This window comes from Anser cygnoides, chromosome 14 (genome assembly GCF_040182565.1).
Source record: "Anser cygnoides isolate HZ-2024a breed goose chromosome 14, Taihu_goose_T2T_genome, whole genome shotgun sequence".
In the NCBI taxonomy this organism is placed as follows: Eukaryota; Metazoa; Chordata; class Aves; order Anseriformes; family Anatidae; genus Anser; species Anser cygnoides.
Genome location: NC_089886.1, coordinates 10,397,411 through 10,423,293, shown reverse-complemented (window position 1 = coordinate 10,423,293; position 25,883 = coordinate 10,397,411). Strand labels below are relative to the sequence as shown.

Genomic DNA, 25,883 nt, shown 5'->3' with positions numbered 1-25,883 from the left:
TCCCCCCCCCCCACTGCTGCTGGGAAGGGGCCGCCAAGGTGCCCCCCCCCCCGCGGGGGGTGGCGGCGTTGAGGGGTGGTTTTGGGGGATTTGGGTTCGATCTCTGAGGGGGAAGGTGACTAAAAGGGTTTGGGGACGAGGGGGGGGGGGTGACTTCGGTTTGTTGGCGCCGAGGGGCCGGAGCCGGCCGTCCTGCGGCGCTTGAGGCCTCAGTTGTAAGACTTTAGAAAAAAAAAAAAAAAAAGAGAAAAAAAAAAATAAATGAAATCCCTCTCCAAAGCGGCTGTTGCACGGAGTTTCTTGGAAATCCTCTCCTCCCTTTTTTCCTGGGATTTTTGTACCCTGCGAGCTCTGCGGGGAACTGGGATAAATTTGGCACCTGGGGGGAGGCCGGGGGGAGCACCTACGGGGTGCCGCCTGTCCTGGCCCCCCAATGTCCCCAGCACCCCGCGGATGGGGGGGGACATCTCCCCTGCAGCCTCCCCCCGCTGCATCCCCTCGGCCTCCCCGAGCTGCTGCCTCCCTGGGAGCCGGGGCTGGGGGAGAAGGGAAATCTCCAGCAGGTGATGGGAAGCGTCCCGCTCGCGGGGCCAGAGGCGCGCAGGCCTCCCCTCGCCCTGCTGTAATGCGCATCAGATGTTTCATCAGACCCCGCAGGCCCCAAGCGGCTCCCACCGCCCCCAGCAGCCCCCCCCCAGCCCCTCGGTGCTGCCGGGGCGCGAAGGGCCGGGGGTCCCGCCGGGGGGGTGCAGCCAGGAATGTCTCCAGCTGCTGCTGCCGCTGCCGCCGCTTCCTCACAGCTGTCAAAATGCACTTGAGGAAATCCACTCACACCTCCCCGAGCAAGGGTCTCCTCGGCGGGACGTGACACCGCGCCGCAGGACCATGGCTGAGCACCAGCAGGCACGTTTCGACCCCTCCAGCTTTCTCCTGGCAGCCCCCAAAGCATCCCCCCCGCCAGCACCGCCAGCCCGGGGCCTTGGCCGGTTGTGTCCCAGGCTGGGAGGTTTTTTAGCTGGGTCTGAGCTGCGCAGAGTTTGTTTACTGCTCTTTAGGGTCTGACTTCTAAACATCTTTTTGAGGCTGAAATTACGAACAGGCGTGCCAAGCTCGCGTGGAAATTCCCTGTTATCAATACGCCGCTGCCTCGTAAACGGCGACTTGCAGCTCTCCTCCGGGGAGCTGGCTGGGCCCCGTGCCCCTGGGACAGGCTCTGCTCTTTTTGACGGCAGGGCTATTAATGGAATAGAGAGGGGTTTTTGTTTGTTTGTTTGTTTGTTTTCATTTCTACCTCGCCCGAGTGCCTGTTGGCCCTTCTTTTGTCCTTGTTCTCTTGCTGTTTATACTGCTGAAGATTTTCGCTCTTTAATTGCCTTCGCTAGGTCCAACTAACTCGGCTTTAACAATTCTCATCTCCAGCTTTCGAAGACCAGGGGCTGAATGAACTCCGGAGCAGCACAGATGGAGTACAGGCAGGAGGATTCGAGGGACAGCAGCTTTTCTCTGCCAGAGGAGGTAACAGCCAATGTCACTGTTCCTAACCAGAAAGTTTGTATTATATAAGATACCACATATTTTTACTTTTTCCTCATGCCTCGCAAATTGTGCTCTCTTCTGTCTTCTCTCTGATGCGTTAAGTCTGATGCCCTCCTGCAGCCATCCCCCGCGAATCCTTTCTCCCCTTTTTAAAGATATAATTTTGGATGGGCTTTGCCCTTTTGACTTGAAGGCATTCCACACATCCTCCGTTCACCAGACCCGAGTTCCTCCCTCTAGGTGTCTTCTCTAGTCAGGGCTCGTCATTTCTCAAAGCGTGTCCTTTGAACCAAGCAGCCCTGCCGCCTGTAGCGTGGCTTGTCCTCCCCCTCAGCCCACGTTGTATTAATTGCTCCATCCAAGGTTATTTTCACATCTCTCTTCCTTACCAAAACCGTGCCTAAAATAGCACCCCCTCGTGTCACTATTTGGTGCAGAAATCTGCCGGCTGTCAGCAAGTTGAGCGTTTCCCATTTCTTTCTGCTCAGCAGACGTTGCTGCTCGGCGGGTGGCACTGGGAGCTGTGCGATTTCTCCCTGCTTTTCTCTGCCGAGGTCACTCCTTGGGGTGCTCCTGGGATTAGAGGATCTGTTCCCAGCCAGCCCTTCCTTAGCAAGGTGAGGTGCTGTGAGTGCATTTTAAAAGTGAGAGCTGTCAGAAAATTTGCGCGTGCTACACAATTCATGCTCTAGCAATTTTGTCATCTCCTGGAGAGCAGTGCAACTCGCTCTCCGGCAGCACGATCGACTGCCAGAGGGAGTGCCAGATAATTTTATAGAATAGTTATCAATCCCAGCGATTTCAGGGCTGGTTTCCAGGACACTTGGGATGCCCAAATCCCGAGGCACCAAGGCACCGAGCCTGCAGATTTGCACCAGCAGCAGGAAGCTTGTGTGGATGCAGGCATCTGACTGCGGAGCGGTGTCCGGTTGCGAGGCGTTCGATGACGTTTGAGGAGTGACACTTCAGAGAGGATGGCAAGGCATTCCAGCAGTTTTGAACGCCTGTTTCTCTTTCGGAAATGCACTTTTGAGTTCCCTTTGATTAACACATGTGGGCATTACTTTATAATAGCATTTCATGCTTTGATCGAAACATTATGTGACCGAGCACAAGCATTTTGCAACTACCTTTAAATGGGAAGCATTTAATTGTTTGGGGTTTTTAGGGAGAAGAGGTGCTTTCATGATTATTATCAGGGCTGTGTCCCTGCAAGGCCTTCTCAGACTGGCGAAGGTTGAGAAATGCTGTGCGAGAGGCCCTGGCACACAGGGAGAGAGCGAGCACACCTTGTTATGCAGGACGGAGAGGCCGATGACTTAACAAGGGAAGAGGATGCTGTGGGGAAGGTGTGCCGAGGTCTGGATTCTGGGATTTTGTCTGTGACTAAAAGCATTTCACAGTAGAGTTAGAGTAAGCTGTGCTGTGCAGCCCAAGCAGCGCAGCGTGATTTCATCAGACTTGAGAAAATAAGCAAGACAGGGAAATTTATTGTTGCCTCTTCTCCTGGGTAATTTCCCCACCTCGGGGCTTAGCGCAAGGTGCTGACTTGCAAATGACACATCATTACGAAGCCAGCCCAGAGCTGCAAAGCATCGCTGGGAAAGTGGTCGGGAGAGCGGAGGAAGCTGCCTTTTGGACCTCGTTCATCCTGGTGCGGGACCTGCTCTGGGAATGTGTTGATTTAATTCCCACAAGTTGGTTCTCGGATGGTGCGAATAAAGCTGCTGACAGTGACTGAAATGGGATTTGACACTGGAGAACCTGTTAGGCTCAGTAAACGTAGGCCTGTTGGGAAGCTTCAAAGGGTTGTATTTTAAGCCACTTTCCCCCCATCTATCACTGATTTAGTATTTTTGAATCTCTGGCAACTGGAGTTTTTATGATGAATGAGCAGAAGTTGACAATAAAGCCACAGAAAATGAAATGCAAGAAAAATCGAGAGTTAATTATATTAAAAAGTGTACAGACTCTCTTTCCTGATTGTTTGTGTAAAAATCAAGTATTTGAGAAATGGTCTCAATGAGTTATGCAGCAGGTTTGAAGACAGTCTGGCTTCTTTGATAAAATATGAACTATTTGAAAGATTTATAAGGGTCAGAAATCCTGCCGAACGTTTTAGTATTTAGAGCAGCAGGAAACCACTCTGCGATATTTTTAAAACAGGTATTTACTCAAGTAATTGGTTACTTTTTATGTGGAATAAGAAAACCTGGTGTAGCTATATTGGACTTGACATAAAAGAGAGGTATGTAATTTGTGAGCAAAACAGGGTGGAATGTACACATTGTACCTGGGGAGGTATTTCGAGAAAGACAACTCCTTGAGACAAAAAGCCAAAACAACAGACAAGCTAGGTTGCATGCCAGGATTGTTTATTCCTTAGTTAATCAGCTGTGTAATAGGTGTCCAGAAACAATCCCTTCTGCCCAGGTAGTTTAAGTTTCAACCTTTGCAAGCTTTGTGGCCTTCATAAAATGGATTACATGGAAGCTGGATAAAAAGCATGTTTCTGAGAACATTTTGATTCAAATAAAAAAAAAAAAGTGGCAATGTTGGTGCCAACAATTTACTACAGAATATACGAACCAGATGCTGTTAAACTATAATTCCAAACAATTTGCCAGAATTATGTATTTGCTTTATTCTTAAAGTCAAACTAAAGATATGCATGTTTTTTATTACTTGTGGATATAAACAAAAATGTGATGTGATTACAACTAATATGAGGCAGATAATGCCAAACAGTCATGATTTCTGTGACTACTGCACTAGCTCAAGAAAAATGGGAGCTCTGTTGGTAATTATGTGCGAAAGGGTCATCAAAATGTGGCTGCTCAGATTGAGGCGTATCAGGCTGCAGTCTGCTTAGTCACCAGATAAAGAACATTGGCCAAAACCATCTATTTCTCCCCTTTTCTCACAGTAGCACTTTTTTTTTTCTTTCTTAAGAGAATGGGGAAGAAATCTGTAAGGCATGCTGAGTTACTTACATTCTTAAGTAATATAATACAGGGAAGGGACTCTTGTTATGTGATTCTTGCAGGCAATCTCTGACTTGCCAGTTCTTACCCAGATGAGCTGCTTTGTGATGGTTAAAGAGACAGACATTGACGTCAGGACTGCCATCTTGAAAGGACAGAGTGAGTTTTAGGAGGAGTTTTTATGCCATTACATGTCATTCAGGTTATAAAGGGTTCTAGCTGGCACTCCCACAAGCTGAAACAGTCTTCACCTACTGTCAAGAGGCTCTCAGAAAACCTCAAATAATTTCCTCTAGTGAAGTGGCTACCTCAGTCATCTGTGGCTTGACGCAAAGAAGTGCTGAACATCCTGTAACACCCATCTTCTCAGGTCGGACTCCAAGTCAGCTGGGAGAAAAACACACCAGAAACTAGAGAAAACAGTTTCGAGAAGAAGCTTGGATTCAGAGAATCGCTTGCTGAAGTCACCAAAACCGAATTCCCCTGTGTGTTACAAAGAAAAGAAGAGTCTGCAAAAGATTTGTCACGGAGTCCTCGGTCTCATCCAGCCAACGGGCTGCTGGGACACAGCGAGCTGTCTCCTGACCAAGTGCTACAGCGTCAGATCCTGCTCAGAAAAGCATGGAAACTCATCATGTCTTTTCTGTAGAAATCATCTTTGATTTTGAGGAAAACATCCCTTTTTTTTTTTTTTTTTCAATAAAACAAAAAGTTCTCTGGGTCCCTGTCAGAAGACCACCTCTTATATGAAGTGCCGTCTTGGTTTTACATCATTTAAGGTTAATTTACTTCACTGCGGGCAGGATCAAAACCTAGAGGTGCAGCACAAGAAGATTTTGCATTTTTGAACCCGCCAAGTCCTGAAGCAATAGCTATAGGAGAAAAGAATTAGCACTACAATATTAATGCCAAAGCCTAGTAAAATGACTTACTGGTGTCATGGCTGATATATCTACCAGACACACCCAACGTATGTGTGCTTACGATGCAGTTATATGAGGCAGAAGTTAAAGATGAGGGAGATTTGCTAGTCCCAGGGTGTCCTTCTCCTTGGAAGTGCCAGATTCTTCCTATGTTTGGTTCCTCGGGCTTTCTCCACATGAGGAAGACCCAGCTTCATCAGTGGCATCTCCAACTTTTTCACTGGACTGGGAGTCCTGATACAGTTTTTCTCCCCCCTTTTCTTCCATCCACCTTCTTGACCCTGCTAACACCTTACATCCTGAAGGAGCCACAAGCGATAGTGCCAGGAAACACTCGAACCACACTGGGTTGCAATCGAAGTGGACATTGACCACATATTTTTTTTCCTCTGGAATAAAACTGTCTTGGCATTCCTGTCCTTCCAATTCATACTACCCCTACCAAGTTGCAGCCAGGCCAAAAAAAATAAAATAAAATGCTGTTGTCCGTCGTGTTAGGACTATCAGAAACTCAGGTCAGGTAACGGGACTATAATTCCATGGGGCTCGCCAAGAAGGAAACATGCCAGTGTAATTATAGTGGTAATTATAGCACCGTAGTCACCGCCCACAAAGTACGACTCTCTGCAGAGCACAATGATTCCAGAATCAGAGTCCAAACAATATAATGCTCGTGAATTTCCCGACCCGCCAATCCTGGCTCTCGCTCTGATTGACCTCAGATTGAAAGCGAATCCGCCTCTGCCGTGAATGGCCCTGCGGCTGCCAGCAAACACAAACTGAATGGATGCTTCGCCTGCCTCTCCTCCGCTTTTTCTCCACTGATTCCCTTCAGCCAGCAGCTGATGCTGAAGCTAAGGGCCGGTTTTTGTTTTCATGCTGGACCTGACAAATTAAACGCAATTCTGCAGAGCCAGCGAGCATACAAGGGGCAGGAACGCCCCTCCCCAGTCCCACTTTGGGCTCCCATTGCCTTTGCATAACCCCATTTCTCTTTGTACATGTAGATGGTCTTCCCCCAGCTTGGGGACTTCTCAGCACAGTTGAGAGAAGAACTAAACCATACCTTGGTAGCTATTCCTGTGGCCTAACGGCCTCTCATTTTACTCTTACGGGATCTGACACACGGCACACAGTCTGTAAACCCAGTCGGGTGGGAGGTATTGTGTGTGGTGGTCCATTTGGGACCACCCAACACGTGTGGGTTTGTATCCTTCCCGTCAAATAATAACTACGTTGGATTGAAATTCACATTACAATAAATAAGTGGTTCAGCGAATAATTATTTGTCAAACGTGGGCAGCTGAGTCTAAAACCACTCCCCAAAAGTTATCAGTTCTGTGCAGGACTTGCTGACAGCCCGCAGTAAAACCAGGGCTCCCTGCAGGGAGCAGTCGCGGTGCCGAGGCCCTGCTGGTGGCTCTCAGAGGAGCAGCTGCCGAAATGGGAGCGGGCAGCCTTCAAAGCACAAGGAAAGTCCTGCTGCTGCCGTGGGGTCTGCTGGTTCCACTGGGACCACTGAGATGCAGGGAACCTGTCTGAGCCCAGCCTTCTGCAGGGCTGATGCTAGCCTCTATTTTCAAAGCATCTTAAATTATTACTTACCACAAATAACTTGCTGTTTGCCACTGTGATGTGTATGTTGCCTGCATCTTCCGTATCTGTATTTATTCTGAGAATGAGTTTTTATTGTGATTAATTAGGGTTAGCTTTTGCTTTCTGTGGAAACCTTTTATTTTGCTGGGCTGTGGTGGCAGGAGCTCTGTGCTGTTGTTTATCCATCGCCATGTGCTTGCTCCGGGTACGATGTGCCCCGTGTATCCACAAGCACGCACGCCTGCTTCCAGTGGGATCCGACGCCAGTGGAAACACGTTCTTCAAAGAGATAGCTAATTACTGAAGACCTTGTCTAACGTTATAGCAGGACCAATAGACTCTTTGAACCGGTTTAGTATTCATAATAATACATGGTTCGGAGCTGAATAAAAGGCTATAATTCTTTTGAGGGGTTCCACTGACATAATAAACCACGAGAGCTCAGCTAGTCAGCAGAAAGCAAAGATTGGATTATAGCTGGGCTCATCGGCGTGGTACCCTACACGGCGGTTTCTCATGTCTGCAGAGGAATTATTTCAGAAGGTTTTTAATTCGTATTTGAAATTACTTTAAATCTATACCCCAAAATAGAGGAACTGCCGGCCGTTGTTTTCTGTAAGAAAACCCTCAGAGATAATATTTGCTTTCTTCTCTACTTTGGTGTAATCAGATTTTATTCTGGACGTGTGTCCATGAATGGGATTCAGTCCTTTCGCCCATCCAACCCCAAATAGGCCGTGGTGCTGCAGAACACCAGCAGCTGCAGGTCTGGCTGGTGCATGGATGCCCCCCGGTGCTGCCCTTCAGGTGGCTCTTCTCCCACCTGCTTAGCAGTTTTGCTGCTCTACGGATGAAGTCTGGAACCTATAATTATTTAAATGGATTCTGTACATGTACTGGGTGGGTCCTTTTCTGTGGCTGTTTGAGCTAAACCCGTTTTCATAGCCAGTAGAGGGTCCCGTGTGCCAAATATGCTTTGACTTTAGGTTGATGTCATATTGCATTTGTAAGTAGTTAGAGACCATGTCAAAATAGAGATGTGTTTATATAAATATTTATATATATTTTTTTGATCACCTCAGGAAACCAACTCAATGACTGAGGAAATAAATAGGCATGGAAAAAATCATAAGGGTATTGTTTATGAGCAGATTACAGTCAGATGATAATAACAAGCAGAATGAATAAACTGGAGAGACAGAACTGACATGATGGATACTAGCTTTAATACCATGTACTGAGCTTTCAGTACATCTTGTTTTAGGATTCATATTTCTTGAAAATCCACAGGAAATAAATTGGACTCTGGGTAAATGGCTCAGCCAGAGCTGACTGGAGGCTGGAATGTGCAGAATGAGACCACAAACAGCATGTCCATGGTCTTCTGCTGTCTCCCAGGACTCCTCTTTTCTCTGCCTTTTCAAATCTCTGTGTTTAGTCAAGTTTGTGTTCTGATAATTTATGCACACTGGATGAGGTAAATGCTGTCTGGTCTTTTGTGTCTTCCTCCACCAGCGGCTTTGCAGGGCTCCCTGAGAGCATCTGCTGGGACTCCTCTGTGCATTTAACGTCCCCAGCTGGCAGGTGGGGACTGGTCCTCCCCAGCCCCCTGCGACACACGGGGTGTTTCATCCCCAGCGGGAAGGGAACAGGCTGGCTCTGGCTTGAACACGGGGTGGCCGTGGAGCAGCCCCCGCTCCTGGGGAGCGGAGCACTAGCAGCCTGGAGGAGGGCACAGCTCCCAGTGGCATGTGGCCGGTGACACAGCTCTTTGTCAACCTGTCTCACCCTTGGGCTGGGGAGCGTGATGGAGAACTGGCACAGCAGCGTTAACTCTGAGTGCCTCTAGCTGCCAGAGTCTTTTTGGGAAACTGTTTTGCAGGGCACAGTTTAGAACAGACTCGAGACTGGTATAAATTGCGCTGAGGTCAGCCTCGGCTTGGATGGCACTAGGATTAGATTGCCAGAAGGTTTTTCAATAATAACAGCAACCATCCTAACTAGTGACACAGTAATACTCATTTATATGATTTATGGGAACACTGTACGTAGTGATTCCAGCATATACAAGCAGGACTGAACTTCTTTTTAGCCTCCTGAATAGAGGCAGCCGTGTAATGCACACAGGAGCTTAGTGCTTGTAGGAATATCCAGCACTGCCTGTGGCTGGAGGAGCTGTTTACATCCATCATTTCTACTGGCCCCATTAGGAGTTTTTGGAAACAGTAAGGAAATTTCACCGGTCTTGAAACCAAGAGACCAGGTAGCCTCCTATCTGCTTTATGTTTCCGTGTTCATCTGCCCACTTGTGTAGCACAGTCAGGCACGGGGATGTTGTTTGTATTTGGGTCTCGATTATCAGTGAGCATAGAGCTTGTATTGTCTTGGCTGGGCCCCTCATTGTGGGCAGACTGTCTGACTGCAGTGGGTTGAGTCCTGAGATCATACCAGCAATTCTTCCTCCACAGCCAGTCTCCCATTATAGGCTGTTGGAACACACTGGGGTATTTCCAAATTCTTTTCTGCATCTGTCTGGGAGGGTTACGGAGTTCCCTCAGCATTCGCCTTTCTTTCAATGAACGTGTGTGGCAGTCTTGATGTACTAAACAGGCCAAAATCTTGGGTTTTGCGTTTGCAAAAAAAAAAAAGTAGGCTGTTCAGTTCCTTCATTGCTGGGTAAGATTCGTTAGGTACAGAAGCCACAGTGTACCCACAGCAGAGCGCTCCTTGCACAGTGCAATCCAGGGCACCCTTGGAGATGCAGGGGGAAACATGGCTATATATACTGTGTGTGTATACATTCCTCACCGTGTGCCTGGAAAGCAACATTCAGTACAGATGTCCTCAGCTGGCTACAGAACAGTGAGAACAGCCTCACACTGGCCTTGTGACAGTGTTATGCAAGATCGAGTGCGGGAGCCTGACGTGTATTTTGTGCATCTACAGCCCGAACAAAGCAAACTCCAGAGGCTCAACGCAGCTGAGCTTGTGTGTATTAGCCACCCTGCAAGAAATGAGGGGAAAAGAGGAAACGTATCACATCCCAGGGAACTCCAGACTTACTCCTGGTCTTGACATAGAAGATCTTGGCATTATAACATCATTCACTCATTGTCCCTACTAGGTATTTCGTGTGGGACCCATGTTTATGAGGTGATGTGTGGCTGCTGAAAACTAGCAGGGCTCCTGTATCTGCAGGGGATCCTGTGTCTGCATGGACCCAGAAGCGAGCAAGTGAAGGAGAAGATGGCTGCTGTGAAGGGGGGAGGTACTGCAGTGACACAGGGAATAGCAGCACAGAAAAGAAAAAAAAAGTATATATACAGATACGCTGTTTGCTGATTAGAGCTTTAGGGACTCACCAGTAACCACAGGCTCCTGTTTAGCAGTGGAATACTGATTTTGCTCTCAAAAACTGTATAAATTCCTCAAGTGGTACAATCACTGCCTACCAAGAACCTCACCTGGTTCAAATGCAGATCAACATCATCTTCAAGGTGTTTTAGGGGAGATGAGATGGATTAGTGATTGGAGATCAGCTTGGTTTTGAAGTTCTTTTAGGTAATTTTGTCTAAAATGCGTTGAGTATTCCCCTTTTCCAGTCAAAATCTCAATTAATTAGCTAACATATTAGTTCTGTGCCTATTCTGTGAAGTTTTGAGCAAATCTGAATGATTTCCTGAAGCCTACTAACAGCTGCATCACCTTAGTGTGCCAAAGTGCGTCTCCTAAAATAATCAGATGATTAAACGTCCCACCAGGAGGATACGATTTCTCTCAAATTGATGTCTGCTCCCTGCAAATTTAAACTTTATCTCATTAAAATGATTAGGAGTTCCTTACTCTCCTACCAAATATTCCCTCCGTGTTTTAAGGATACGAATGACATAATCTAAGTGAAGATATTTTCAGTTCTCACATCTTGGGTTAGGTCATGTATCATTCTCTGCTATCTCACTCGAACATTTATGGGTTTGAATGACATTCGGCAGACCGGGGTACCACCAGTTCTTTTGTCTTGGTACTTGGAAACTGCTGATGGTGTTGGAGGCGCCATAGCTAAACTACAAATGTATTCCTCTCTCGGTTGGAATTCCACTGTGGTTGTCTGCTACGTGGGGATAACGGTAGATTTGTCTGTAAATGAAAGCTTCAATAGTCAGTGCATTGACCAAGTCTCTCTTGGCATTTCTTACTGCTGCCGTTGGGTCTGCCGAGGGCAATTTAGGCAGATGCCTCTGGCTGTGCTCCAGCACGTGACTTTGTTTCTCTCTCGTTGCCATCTGACCAGTGCTGTGATGACGGAGCCCTTGGAGAGCTCCCTCTGGTTTAAAAGTGCCGTCCGATGTTGGCTGAAGGGCAAGGGTCCTCCCTTCTTCCTCCCTGGAGAGTGGGCTCGTGTTTCTTCTCATCACATTCTTCCTCTCCTGCTGTCACGTCTGCCAGCCTTTAATTCATCGAGCTGTTTCAGAGCCAACCTCCTCTCTTGTGACACCAGGTACACTGAACTCTGTCCTGGCGATGTGATTTTCCACCAGGCACACCTGCTGCTCACTCGTGTCGTTCTCCTGCACTGTTCTCCTGAATCTGGGCTTCGGTCACTGCAGACTGGTCCAGCTCGGGACAGCTGGTTCCCACCAGCTCGTGGAAATGGCGTCAGCGCATGGGGAATCCTTTGGGACGTCAGCGCATCACAAGCTGATTTCACCACAGTTTTTCTCAGAGGCCGCACGGGGAGCACTTCATCTCTGTCACCCTGGAGGAAAGGCAGGGGAAGCGTGATTTGCCCCCAGAGGCAGCACTTGTTCTACTCCCACCCACTGGAGATGTCTGAAAAACGTCCAGGGGAAAATACGTTAGCACAGTTAACAGACAGATGAACTCACTCCAAAACAGCACCCTACTGAGCTGATTCGGCTGCATTTCACAGGTAAAACAACACTTAGTTGAAGTCCCTCAAAGCCCAGCAGCACCAGAGAGAGTGATCATTTCATCAGAAGTCCACTCAAGTTATAAATGTGAACTTCTCTAAGAGCTGGGTTTCTCGTGTAGTCTGATGCAGCTGATAATTACAGCTTATTTAATTTTTGCAGTTTCCATGTGCTTCAGCAGCGCCCGTTTTCCATGGCTCAGAAATGTTTCTGGCTTTCAGGCTGTCAGCGTCATACCTTCACCAGCAGCTGTGTGGCCAGTGTTTTACATGGGCCTTGGGAAGGGTGGCTGATGGTGACTCTGCTGCTTCAGCAACTTCTGTTTTTCCCTGATGTGGTTTCCCTACACTTGGGCAATCCTGTCACTGGCGACCTTTGCCTCTATTCTGCCTAAAAATTCATCTAGCCTCAAACCCACGTGGGAAACAGACGGTCTCCTCCGAGCCGTGGGACACCTACCACAAGCTCGCACTTGGGCCACCTCCAGTTTTTAGCCAGTTCACTAACGATCCTTTTCTGAAGGGCTTCATTCTGTACAGATGATAGGACGGGAAATTACTTACAGATGGGAATTAACAGCTGGTGCCTTAACAAGATCCCTATTTCTGCTTCCCTGGGGGAGTCTGTCTAATTTAGGCTCATTCAGTACCTTCTTTTTCTTCATCAGTGTAGATTTTGAAGTTCCTTCATTCAGTTGTTTATGACCTGACTTTTCACTAGAGCTATTTTATGGAGCCCTTGTAAGAACAAGCATCTTTTCACATCACGAGTTCTGCATTCAGCTCAGTACAAGCTGCCTTGCAAATCCGTCTCCTGGCTGAAGTGCTCCATCAGGCCCTACCACAGCAGTCTCCTCATTGCACATGATGTGCCAGGTTCATCTCCTGCCTCCGTGTGGTATTTCAAAAGGTTTTCGTCATAGCTATCTGCAAAACTGGAAGAGGGAACAATGAAAAAAAAATTACTAACAGCTATTGGTACAGGCATAAGGACCTAAAATCCATCATAAATACTGCAGTGGCTTCTCAGCAGCCCTCCAGCCTGCACAGAGGAGCAGCCTCACCTCCGATGTGCTCTTGCACCTTCCAGTCCATCCGCACCCTTCAGCATCTCTTCACCCATCGAGTGACTCCTTCCCAGCTGGAAGACCTTGCCGGCTGTGCTAGTTCTCGCTTGTAAGCTTGCTTACAGAGATTTCACAATTCCAGCAGGCAGGACTTTAATCTTAGCCCCTGCTTCAAGTGCAGGCTGAAATCCTGAGCTTGACCCTTTCAGAGAAGTAATTTCTTTCCCTCTGCAGGCACACCGCAGTGAATGTGCGTTCTCCATTTCCCCAAGTAAACCAGGCAGTCTTCTATGAATTTCAGCTAAAAGATACATAGATTGTGTTCTTTGCAGGGAAACTAAAAAGAAGAAAGTCCTTCACAATATATTTCCACCTTACTGAAAAATCTTATTTTTGCACTGATTTAAATTTTGGGGTTAAGGGTATGATGTTGGGCAGCGTTTGATAATGGGTGCAGGTGTTATGTGGCTGACCCTGATGGATCCTCACCAACGAGGTGGCCATCACTTCCTGATCATCTTTTCCAACCCTTTTCCTTTGAAGGCTCTGTCTGAGACAGGAGATTGGAAATCTCCGTTAGACAAGCTCGAGTTATTGCTTGCATGGGCTGTATTCTCAGCACAACGTCAAGTGCTGCTGAAGTACTGTGTTAGGCGAGAAGCTAAGATCTCTGTCAGAAACAGATGCAACACAGCAAGCATCTGCTGAGGGAAGTGTCCTGGAGAGAGTAAGTGTGTTCCTGCTTACTGCACCCACTCCTGGGACAGTCCCCAGGGGTCTTTCAGACCTCACTGACACCTACGAACTGTCTGTTCTGTCTCTGCCTCTTCAGGGCTAGTACTTTTTCCATATTAATAGGAAAATGTACATTTTTTCCCTGCTGTTGAAGCCCTGATTTCACAAAAAGCAAAAATTATCTTGGATTTAGGCCCCTACTTGTGTCTCTGTGAGCATATTTCCAAGATCAGGTTCTCTTGCCCACTCATTCATTTGGATCTCCAGCCCAGCAGGGATCACTGCCATAATGATTAATACCCAGTCTTTCCCTTTCATTATTGTTTACCTTTTTATTTTAAATTGGAAGTTTGGATATTTCAGTACATTGTTTGCACAAGGATTTTGTTGTTTTAAGCTTGATTTTTCAGTTGAGATAGGGTTTATTGCTGTGTTAGTATTGTGACTGTAAAGGCACAGTATGTTTTCATCCATGGTGTTCCTTTCCTAAGCAGATCAATCCCAATGAACTCTTACTCAGCAAATGATGTGAGCCTTACCAAACATTTGCTCAGAAAATACATTCTGTGGTTAGGTATACTGGCATGTTTGCTGATACGACCATGTACTTCAACAGTACACGATTGGAGCTGGCCTGTGATTTATGATCGTGGGGTTGATTGCAAAACAACGGTTTGCCGCTTCTTTATTTTAAAACGTGTTGGGTATAGCATAAGGGTAAAAACCAAATCTTCTTTAAAAGTATCTGAAATTTAAGAAGAAAAGACAAAAATTTTGATTTCAGTTCTGCGAATTGTGACAACATCCTTTTGAGTGCTCTGTACCAAAAAAACAACCCCAAGTGATTCTCAGGGTGTTTAAAAGGAACAGGACTGAGACTCAGTCTTTCATGAGGTTCTGCCAAAGCCCCAAGTAGACACAGACGCTGATGTCAGAAGAGAGCTGCTGCAATTGTCTTGTTTTCTGTGTGAATGACAATACGTGTGACCGAATCCCAGTGCCCAGCGCAACTCAGTTGGAGTTTTTCCATTGGCTTTGGTGAGAATTGGCTCAAATCCTACATTTGTGTAATGTGTTAATGTGTTAACTGTGTCAAAAACTTTGCGACACCATTGACTATTGTGCAGTTGATGATCTATTGGATGATAGCTGTATCTGAAGAGGACAGACGACCACAGGAATTTCCCGCAGCGTCTGTTGCATTGTTATTAAAGACAGAACGATCGTATGGTTCTGACAGTGCAATTTCATTATAAAACCAGTAGATTTTCCAGGAAGTTAACTTATGGGTTGCCACCTAATCGCCAAACCAATGAGGGGCTGTTAGACTGAACGGAGAACAGTTTGCTTTTGACTGGATGATTATTATTTTTAACCATCGCATCGTTCAGTGTTATTATTTTTGCTCAGGAATGAAAAACAAGACTCTGTGTCCAAGCAATAGATAAATAATATCATAGCAGAAAGTATGGGAGGAAAGCCCTGTATGCCTCCCTGATATTCCTGCCATCAAGGGGTTTATTGTTAAGGGTTGTGTGTGTTTAACGGAATGGCTGAAGCACCTATTTTGTAGCTGTAGTATTTAATTGGCACTAAATAATGAATTTGTTCAGGATTTACATCTGTTCTTGGTACCCCAGCAAAAGAGTACCCTCGGTCAGGTCTGTCTTATCATTCCAGCACATTATTAGGACAAACAGTCTCTGTAAGTTCAAAAATGAAGCAATGCTTCACCCCTCAGCTTTGTTGATTAAGCCTGGAACCTGTGCCTTTTCTTTTCTCTGTGCAAAGCAAAGCATGCTTTTTTTTTTTTCTTTTTTTTTTTTCCACCTTTCTGTTGGTGGTGATGAACTTTCGCTGCTTACACATTTTGTTCTGTTAAGTGAGAGCTCTTCATTTTCAACAGCTCCAGTCTCTCAAACTCCTTGTAGTGGCCATGGCTGAACCCCGAGGTCCTTTCTTTGGTTTGATTCTGCCTCATGATCCTACTGAGCTCCAGTTGATTTAAATGGGAGTTTTGCTTGAGGAAGAGGAGGAAACTCAGGATTTGGTGCAGCATGTTCTGGGAAAGGACGTTCACCCATAACCTATATTGCCTTGACTTGGCAGTATTGTTTTATCTTGCATATCTGACAATCTCCCTTTCACTGCTTACGTAAGAAAATCGTTTGTACTGTCAACAGCTCTGTTTAACCTTTAATAATAAAATTAGTAACTAAAACCAAGAGGCCCAAGTCCTGAGGCCCACTTTTGGGTAGTGTTTCCATTGAAGCCTATGACAGTTTTGCCAGGGCCAGCTCTGGGTAAGCCCTGAATATTGAACTCAGCTTTTACCCCAGCAAGCTTTTTCAGTAGTCTCTTGTTTCTGCTCTACAAAGAGCAAGTAGGGCTACAGTGGCAGGGAAGGAAGCGTTAGGAGAACCTTGCTGTACTTTCCATTTAATGACTTTATTGGATGAGACGTCTGATGATACCAGGTTTTTCTAATTCTTATTTTTGTAAGCTGTCTGTTGCGCAGAAATGTCAGTTCTGGGCATATGTTCCTGTCCCTGGAGTCTTGTTCAGACATTAGAGAAACATTTTCTAACTCAAAAGATAAACACTTCTGCTAGAGTTCAGGGACGGAAATTGTTTTCATCGCAGCAGGTGTTGCCTATTAGTTCTACTAGAACTAAAACCCGAAGCTGGGCTTTAAGCGAGATGCATAATCAAACTCTTACATCATTGTGAGATGTACCGTACTTGAACCTTTTGCTTGCTGAGACTGTATTTCCTCCAAGAAACATCCTGTTTTGCAATCCCCCAAATTCCCCATGTGCCATACAGCATTAGGAATTTCATCACCTCCTGGGCACACAGGCTATGCTTTCTGCAAAAGACCCGAAGGGAGGGAGAGACAGAAAGCCAGACAAGTCAGAGGTTTCCGTGTTTCCTGGTGGGACCATGTGATCTATGAAAGATAGCTTTATTTTTATTCCACACCCCCCTTCTTCGCTTCATGCTGTTTCCATTCTAGACCTGAGTCTGCCTAGCAGGCTGCTGGAGACTGCTGGTTGCATCATTTCAGGGCAAGGATCGGGCTCTGTGCACTCCTGCTCAGTTGTTCCAGGTCCTCTCTTACTTTGAACAGCCTTGCCTGCTGTATTTCTGTCCTTCACCTTGCTGAAGTGACCAGTAATGCACGGTCGTGCATGCTGTCGTGCATGTCAGACCAGTAAAAGGCATCGCTCTTTGTAGATTCAGTTCTTTACCTCCAGCTTTCTTCAGAGTTTATGGCTAAAGACCTCATTTATTTGCAAGTTTCAGCTTTGTATTTGTGGACAGTATAGAGATATATATTTATTAACAGTTCTTAACTTTGCAAGTTGTAAGTCCTTACTTCTTTCTTTTGGACCTAATTTGACTCACCTGAATTCACTGGGTTTGTTAGCCTGGGTTTATAAAGATGTTTGCCAGGCTGCTAACAAGCTCTGAGGGGTGCCCTGAACTGCTCCACCTGAGTCCCTCATCCCCAGAGGTCCCTCTGGGAGCTGTGCCTGCTGCTCCTGGCTTCATTTGGGCTTGCCTCAGGAACTGGGCCGTTGCTGACTTTGGTTGTGGCCACCAGACTTGCTCAGCTCTTGCCCAGGTACTGGGGGCTGCGTTCCTGGCTGGTGGAGGGGTCACCCTTAGTTCTATTTGTCCACCTCCTGCAGGGCAGCTCGCTGTGTCTTCTGCCTGGCAGGGCTGTGGAAAGCAAGAGTTGGCTTTCAGTCGCTGTGAATGCTTTCAAGACTGGTTTGCTCTAAGCGCTGCTCCCTTGTTGTTTTGTACAACTGACCTGGGTCATGCATTGTGACTTGTCTGCAGCTCTGCTGCCTTTTCACAGGTCTTACCCCAGCTGCAGTGCTCGTTATGCAACAATAGTCTACATCCCTGGTTCTGCAGTCAAGGATATTTGTCTTTCTAACAGTTAAAGTGGTCTGGATATACTTTTTCTTGGGGGAGTGGGGTGGAGGCAGTTAGCTTGTTTTGTTGTTCTTGTGTATTTTTTTTCCCTTTGTAGTGAAAGAAATGTATGTAGCTACAGTCACTGGTTCCCTGTGTTAATAAGCGCTTAGTCACCTATGAAATTGTAGTTAAAATGGTGCCAAACTCTGAGGGGTGCAAGGAAAACTAGAAGGAAGAGCTCATCTCTAAGATGGTTATGGTCCCAATGAGTTTCACCAAACAACTTTTGTTTTTTGGTGAAACTCATCGGGGCCATAACCGTGTTTTAGAGCTCATGTGTCTTATTAATGCATATTTTGCACGTGATGCATGGTGGGTAGAGGCAGGCAAAAAGAGAAAAATCTTAGCATGCCTATCCTATATGCAAGCTCTTTGAGTAATATAGCAAACTGTGCTGTGTTGGGAGACAATGTATAAATAAGAGAGCAGCCTGGAGAAGCACTTTTTCCTCATCCCACTAGAGGGTGGGTGCAGTTTGGACAAAGCGAGGCTTTGGCTGCCTGAAGGCTGCCTGCTTGGCAAGGCACACAATGGGAGCGTGAGCAGCAGCTCATCATCTAACAGAGGTGGTGGGGCTGTCAGAGGTGCCAGTTCAGAAAATATTCAGCTCAGGGATGGATGCAAGCATTTTGTCTCCGTAGTTCAAGTTCTGTAATCAGAAGATGCTGTGAGTGCTAGTAATATATAAATTGATACAAATGTTTTGATTTTCAGTAGCTCATGACAAAAGTGTCTATGTGCTCTTTTCCACTATGGATTTAGAAGTTCATCATGTTGACATGTTCTACTAGGCTCACAGGCACAGCATTTAAAGACACTTCTTTCAAAGAGATGGGAAAAATAGAAGAAATAATATTCCAGACTGTATTTTCTTTTACTTTAATATTTGCAGATTTTTTTCAACAGAAAACATGCATGTAAGAGCCCCTGATTGCAGTCTCTGCTCTGGAAATGAAACGGCTCATGCAGAAAGTAAATAGCTGCAGTTTAGAAAGAATATGCTTCAGTGTATCACCATCAGTATGGTGACTTCCCTAAACTCTACTTCAGGTACAACAGCCTAAAATAGATTGTCTCAGTCTATCTTTACTTTTTTTCCCCTAATCTGTTGGTTTGTATAGTGGGAACTGAGAAGACAATGTTGGTTTAGGGTCGAGCTAAGTATTTCTATAGCTGAACTTTAAAAAGCTTGTCCAGGATAATGTGGAATAAAGATAGGAAAGAATAAAAGCTCATGACGTCAGGGGTTAGAGGATCTCTAAAGAGACAGCAAATTAACCATCCTTAATTTGGTAAGGGAAGGAAAGGGTTTAGAGCTCTGAAACAGGGTGAGGGTCAAGAGAATGTCATGAAACTTCAACTACTGCAAGAAAAATCATTAACATACTTAAGAAAAATGTCACCCTTTGACACCAAGTTGAACTCGTCTGTAGAGTCTAGTCTTGCAGACTGTAGTGAGAGGCCAAAGATTTGATCCTCTTGCAGAGGACTTGCAGTTAGATTAAGCTAAAATGAAAAGGAAGAAGAAATTACGGTCCTCTGACTTGGCCATCGGGTACTGTCATATAGAAATATATCTGGGGTACTACAGCGTGGCATACCCCAGTTGTGTGTAAAAGTAGTACAGCCGTGTCCTGGGTCAAGGGAAGAAGATTGCACAACTGACCCAGGTGCCTTGCAGGCTCTGTGTATCCATTTTTAATTTTCCATTAAAGTATCAGCGTTGGCCTCCGCTGGAGACAGAAGACAAGAAGATGGATCACTGAGTCTGTTCTGGCCTGATAGTTCCTATGTTTTGTTCCACAGAAAAGGTTGTGATCAACAAAAACACTGCCAACCTAGGTCACTTGCCAGTTTATGAGCAATGGGATTGCTTTGCTGGTTTGTGCAGCCCCAGTTATTTTTGCTGTTATTGAAATGTGACATTGGCTGACAGCTCTGTGGGATCTCACATATGGAGACTTCGTTCCGCAGGGATGGGAGAAACTGGACAAATTGTAGTGGGTTTTCACATATGGGGCCAATTCATGCCTGATGAACTCCTGTGGAAGATGCTGGCACTGCACCAGCCGAGAGACTGTTTGTCATGATTAAAGCGCTTGAAATTTTCTCCCTAATGGGGGACCATGCTGGGTTTCAGTGTGTACTGCTCTGCCGCCGCCTGTTTCTGTTGTTGCTAGCTCTTCTGTAGTTGTTTGTGTTTGTTTAAAAGGCGAGCGGTGAACTAAGCTGGTAGCTGAAGCTGCAAATGGGGTCTAGTTGGATTTAAGAGTGTTTGACACTGTCACCTTCTTCACCATGTGATGTGAGAGGGTGTGAGAATGGGCAATGTGGATTAAGAAGAGTCAGATCATGGAAATGAGACCAGAGTGGTGGAAAGCAGAAGAGATAGAAATACTGTGGTGATTTGCTCAAGGACAGTCTCGGTCCTGCATCCAAGTGGTTTGGGAGGAGACAGTGCTGCTGCAGCTGTGCTACACGTGTCTGCAGAAGATGGAGCCTGAAGATGACCAGGGATGGAGGGGAAAGGAGCGTGGTGGGATTCCTGGAACTGGGAAGGAACTGGGTTGAAAGATCTGTGTGGGAGCAGAGCTGGGGGAAGCTTCACTGCAGCCTGTAGTGTTAGACCCATGCAACGTGCACGGCTGAACTTGGCTGGTGGATTTAATGGGCCACCCTTGCAATATATTAGAGAAGGTGATGAGGGCGTAGAGATGAAGATACAACTGTTGTGCTGTTTCCCAGCAACTTATGGCCATGGTTCAGAAAGCTAAGAAGCGAAGATGCCAGTGAGTGATTTTTGGTAATAAAAAAAAAAAAACAAGCTCAGGTCTATTGTTTTAAGAAGTCTCTCAGGTCATACATAATATGGGGCTCGCTTCCACTGCTTGCAGCATGTTGTGGAGGAGGGGGCTGGAGGAAGAAAAGTAAAAACCCAAGAGAAATGAGCGTGAGGCTTGAAAACAGTAGCAGGGCTGTAGTCTTGAAGAGAACCAGAGAGGCATCTTGTCTAAATAATTTAAGATGCTTCAGCTGGCCTGAAAGGGTAAATAATGATCTGGCAAGTGGGAAAAGATTATTTTTAAAGAGCTGACAGTAACACAGCCTACTAGGAAGGGCAGTGGTAGCCAGACTGAGAGACTAATGTGGGCAGCGGAAGGAGAGGGTGTCTCAGGGTGGTGGGGAGAACTGGAGGCACCTTCCTTTGTAGGAGGTGGAGGCATGCTGAAACAGCGATGCCCATGCCTCATTTCATGGTCTTTTGGAGCACTTGTTCTGTTTTCATATGCAGTTAACTTTGGGCAGTGGAAGTAACATTACAAAAAAAAAAAGAGGGAGTAAGTGTGGCCTCTGAGCTGTTGCTGTGTTGCTAAACCACCACCATCCAGTGCTGGCTTAAGCTGGTGCAGGAGGCTGTAACTAGACAGAGACAAATATGAAGATAAGCTAGGGAGATCAAATAATGTGTCCTGTAAGATGCCAAGAGTGTTCTTTTACATAAAAGTGCTTAAATTCTAGCAAATTGTAGTCAGTAGTCATTGCTCTTGCAATATGCTTAAACTCATGTGTAAGCTCTGCTTTAAATTAAGTTGTTAGTGTGGAAATTGTGTATAAATGAGCACAGCAGTCATAGAAAAATCGAATGTGGTAACAGAGAACCCTGAAGTTCCCGAATAAATTCTGATTTATTTGTATATTTTCTGGAAACCAGCAAAACCTGTGAGCATTGTATGTGAAAGCAATGAAAGCACTGTCTAATATGAAAAATCTGCTTTAGAGAAACTTTATTCTGCATGTTTTAGGGGAGGGACTTTGACAGGTAACAGGTCTTTCTCCATTCAGATTTTGAGGCAGTGGCTGGCTGGTGAGGTTTCTGGAATCAGAAGGACACGAGGGTGAGCCAGGGAGGTCATACAGATGTCTGTGGATGGTTCATGAGGAAAGAGAAGTAGGAGAGTAAGGGTGAGGACAAGTGGAGCCAGAGAATACAGCTGTGAGATAAAGGTACAAGGAGGGTGCAAATATTTGTTACACCTGGGGCTGGACTTTCTGGCAACATACTTGAGAGTATGTGCATTCAGAGTGTAAGCTGGGAGTATTAAAAAAAATACTGTTATTGCCTCCCATGTGCATGTAGAATCTGCCTGCAGAATCTCAGGCAAGTCTTCTCCCAGTCTGGAGGTAGCTTTGGTTTCACATGTATGGTTTTCGAAGGGCCACCTCTGTCAGCCACTATGTGGTATTGCTGTAAAATACGAAATAATAATCTTGCTCCCTGAAAGCCAAATCAAACCACAGGACAGATCTGACAGCTGTCCAAGCAACTGAAAACAATCAGTCATAAAACAAATGCCTAAGTCAACAAATAGAGAACCAAAGAAATATCGAGTGAGATTAATCACTATCAGTTGTTCCAAGATTTTATAACAAAGGGGGCAGGAGGAGGGATTAGTCTTGCAGACTTCACACACTTTTTTTCTTAAGGGCAGCAGTTATCCAAGTCAGTAAAAATGAGGTAATTATATTGCAAAATTCTTTGGATGAGAATGAGACTTATGTTCTAAAATCCGAAGCTACACTTACCCACAGCAGAAAATTGCTGGAAATCAGGAGAATAGCAGCTTGCATGTTTATTTTTCCTAGAAGAAAACAATTGACTCTTCAGAACTCATTTTGGAGTGACTGAAAACAGATGGTGGTGGAGATGCTTTGCAACCCAGAAGCATTAGGGTGGTTATGGATTCCTGGGGGCTTGTCGTGCTTGCCTGCCTCAGGCTTAAACTAATTCAGACTGGACTGGGAAGCAAAAGACTTTTCAGGAGGCAGGAATTCTCAATTGCTGATTTCTCATACTGAAAGAACAGGAACGCAGCTTTGTTCTTTCTTCTGCTGTGACTGTTAATTAGACTGTAATGTGCTAGGTGCTGGCAGGGCTGACCTTGGCTTTCCCAAGTCCTGCGAAATTCTTATTTAAATTCTGTAGCTGGAGAAAAAGGGGGGCTCTGGACAGAAGCCTGAAAAATCAGGGTTCCCAAAGATCTGTTGATACAGTTCAGTGGCAGCAGATCATGCTGGGAAATGTATGTCAAAGTTAACCTGTGACACAGTAATTCTAGGTGTACGTATACTTGTAATAGCTCGACACAAACAATGAAAAATCCTTCTGTATGCAAAGGCTTTGGGGGGGATCCTCCATTGTTTCTGGGGATCCCCTGCTCTAGAGGGGTTCAAAGAGGAAAGACAGGCTTGTGCTGTGGAGATAGTTTTCTTCATCAGAATAAAGGTGGTTGTTAAGTGTTTGAGGAAAGCACCTTTTCCTGTGATGCTTTTTCAATGTTAGTACACAAAGAACTTGAATTCTTTCCAAGCGAACAAGTATGTGCATTAAACGACAGTCGCCCTGTTTCTACTTGCCAGAACATCCAAATGAGGCTCACTATTTTTATATCAACCAGTCAGGACAGAGACACCTATACAATATCTCTTTCCATATGCTGTAGTACAAAGACATGGAGATCCAATTTGGTGTATTAGTCCTCAGAGTTTCTACATCTGTGACTTGCTGCATGACTTTTACCGTTCTGTCAATATTATATTTTACCGTCCTTTCCAGAACTGGGTGCTGCTGCAGCTAGTTGTGCAGCTAGAGGATACTCATGACATACTCTGATCCAGGATAGTATTTAAATAAATGCTTAATAATTTCAGGTTGTGAGTAGTCACACTGGATTAACAGGAGCTCCTGCATTTAGAGGCTAGCTTGTGCATCTGTGCTTTGTATCAGGGAGCAGGTGCACATTTTCGGTGCTGTTTCTTACAAAAACTAAAGTGATGCTGTGGAGAGATTCCAGATCAAACTCAGTTTTCAGGCCAGACCTATAGTATAGCAAACTCTGCCTGGGATCTGGAGGTGGAACTGTCACTCTTCTGTCGCTTTCTTCATCCTTAACTTAAAGGGTGGAGATGGGTCAGGCCTGCCTGTCACTTGCAGCTTTGCCCATGCTGCAATCTCTTGGGGCTGTTGCAGACATCTAGGGTTTGAGGCAAGGTTAATTAGTGTAAAATCTGACCCTTCCCCCTTCCCTTTCTCTCTCTGAAGTCACAGCTAAGCCCTCACCCCTTTTTATTTACCTTGCATCTTATCTTTTTGTTCTCCTCTCCCCAGGAGTCCAGTTCTCTTAATGGCTTCAGTCTCCCTCCTTTCTCTCTTGTCCTATTGTCATGCCGAGCCTTTGGGGTTCTTACTGAGGAAAGGTTAGAGTGAAAAGTCCCTGCAGCCCAGATCTCACACAATCTCACTTGAGCTTAATCCAATTTGTTTTTGCAGGGAGTTTTATAGCCAGGATGGGGCAGCCCCGGAGCCTCTGAAGAGCAAACCTGGGCTGGCTGTACTGCAGTACGCTCCTGCCTTGTGTTATCACTGGCTTGGTCCTTAACCTTTGTGGGTTAAGGTCTTTAAATGAACTAAAAATGGATGGAAAGCCTGTAGAGAAATGATATTACATTAGTTTTCAGTGGAGGAAGAAGTGAGGACCAGGCAACTAGAGGCAGAGCAGCATATGTACATCCTCAGTGGTACTGAGGGAGTGAACAATTCCTGTGTAAGCTACGGTCCTTGGAGGCTTCTTCAGAGCTCCACGTCCTCTTAGTGCCACCATTTAAATGGGCTCCTGCTGGCTCTTGGGCAAGCTGGCTGCTTCCCCTACTCTGAGGGGTCAGAGGGAGTGACTGTTGGTATCACCCGTTGATGTTGCTATTTCAGGCTTTTGAACACTTTGGTGGGGATGGAGACTGAAGAAGTGGGAGAAATAGTATAAGACCATATGCTGCCTGCATCCTGGTAGTATCAGAAACAACAACTTATGAGTTTTGAGATCTTAAATTATCTAAACGAGAAGTCTGAGATTAGCTGGGTAGTAAAAGCATAGGGGCTAGACCCAAACCCTGCTCACACCGCAGTCTGGACTTGTGGTGGTGGAAACTGAGGTTTGTAATGCAGTTGGGGCCCATCTCTCAACAAATAGCTCTTCAGGCACTTGCTAACTTAAAAACATGGCTAGAATGCTTTGGATATGAGGAGTACTCTATCCGTGTTTACAGAGCCTTGCAAAGGCATGAAATAGTGTTCCCTGTGTTAATGTTCCATTTAATAATAGCAGTCTGCCCCTCGAGGTAGTCCATTTCAAGACATTAATTGAACTTCTTGGGTGCTCAAGGTCATTAACCTTTGACTGTAGCTCACACCAGAGGCAAAGTAATAACTCAGATGTTCTCCCCGGTGTGCCTTATTGCTTAAGCACACTGTAGGAATGCACTATATCACTGGATAAATCATTCACCACGATATCATCAGAACGGCTGGTTTGCCATTTAATTCTACCGGGGTACAGAATGTTTCAAAGCATGGCAATTAACATTTTCATTGACTGGAAAACTTAATTGAATGATGTACACGTGTTTTTTAAAAAAAAAGTGGGGAAGGAGAACAAAAGGAACAGTGAGCTGCATGTTGGCAGGTAAGTCTGCATCCTCCCCCAGGCAGGTGCCTTATCTGCGTGGTGTGCTTACTGTTATCTCTGCTGGCCTGGACCATCTGCCAGGTCTTAGCTCTTACCATGCTGGAGGTTTGCAACATGGTGTTATAAGGGAGAGAACTGGGATGTAGCTGTGTGTATATCCAGAAAATCCAAAGAGATCCAGAAAAAAATAGAGACACCTTAGACACTAGGAAGCTTATTTTTCTCTACATTTTTCCTGCTGTCTGGAAAATTCCTCTAGGGGATGTTAGGTTTGAGTATTTTTAGAAGTAATTTTAAGCTGAGAATGTTAGTGGATTTGCTAGCTTGGACCAAAGCTGGTAGTACTTCCTAGGGTAAAACTTGCTCTCAGCATTGTGAGAGTGGAGTGTTCAAGATTTCCTTGCAGGTACTTTCTGGACTGCTGTAGTGAGCTATAGTTGGTGAAATCACCAAGAAAATTAGTTAAAATATGTATTCACAACTCCTCATTCTCACTACAGCTTAAAAAAAAATAAATCAATCCCTTCTTCAACACCCCTGCACCTCCCAGCCCTGCTACTCTTCTTGGCTCCCTAATCCCTGTCCTAAGCAGGGGGCTTCCT

General features: G+C 45.6%; 1 long non-coding RNA gene across 1 annotated transcript in view; it reads left to right on the top strand.

The window, feature by feature from the left end:
- The window catches only part of LOC125184912 (uncharacterized), an 88,623-nt gene that overhangs the window by 39,432 nt on the left and 23,308 nt on the right, over positions 1 to 25,883 (top strand). The window contains exon 3 of the long non-coding RNA XR_010834963.1: positions 1,420 to 1,515. This is a non-coding gene — a long non-coding RNA (uncharacterized lncRNA). The remainder of the gene's footprint in view (positions 1 to 1,419; positions 1,516 to 25,883) is intronic.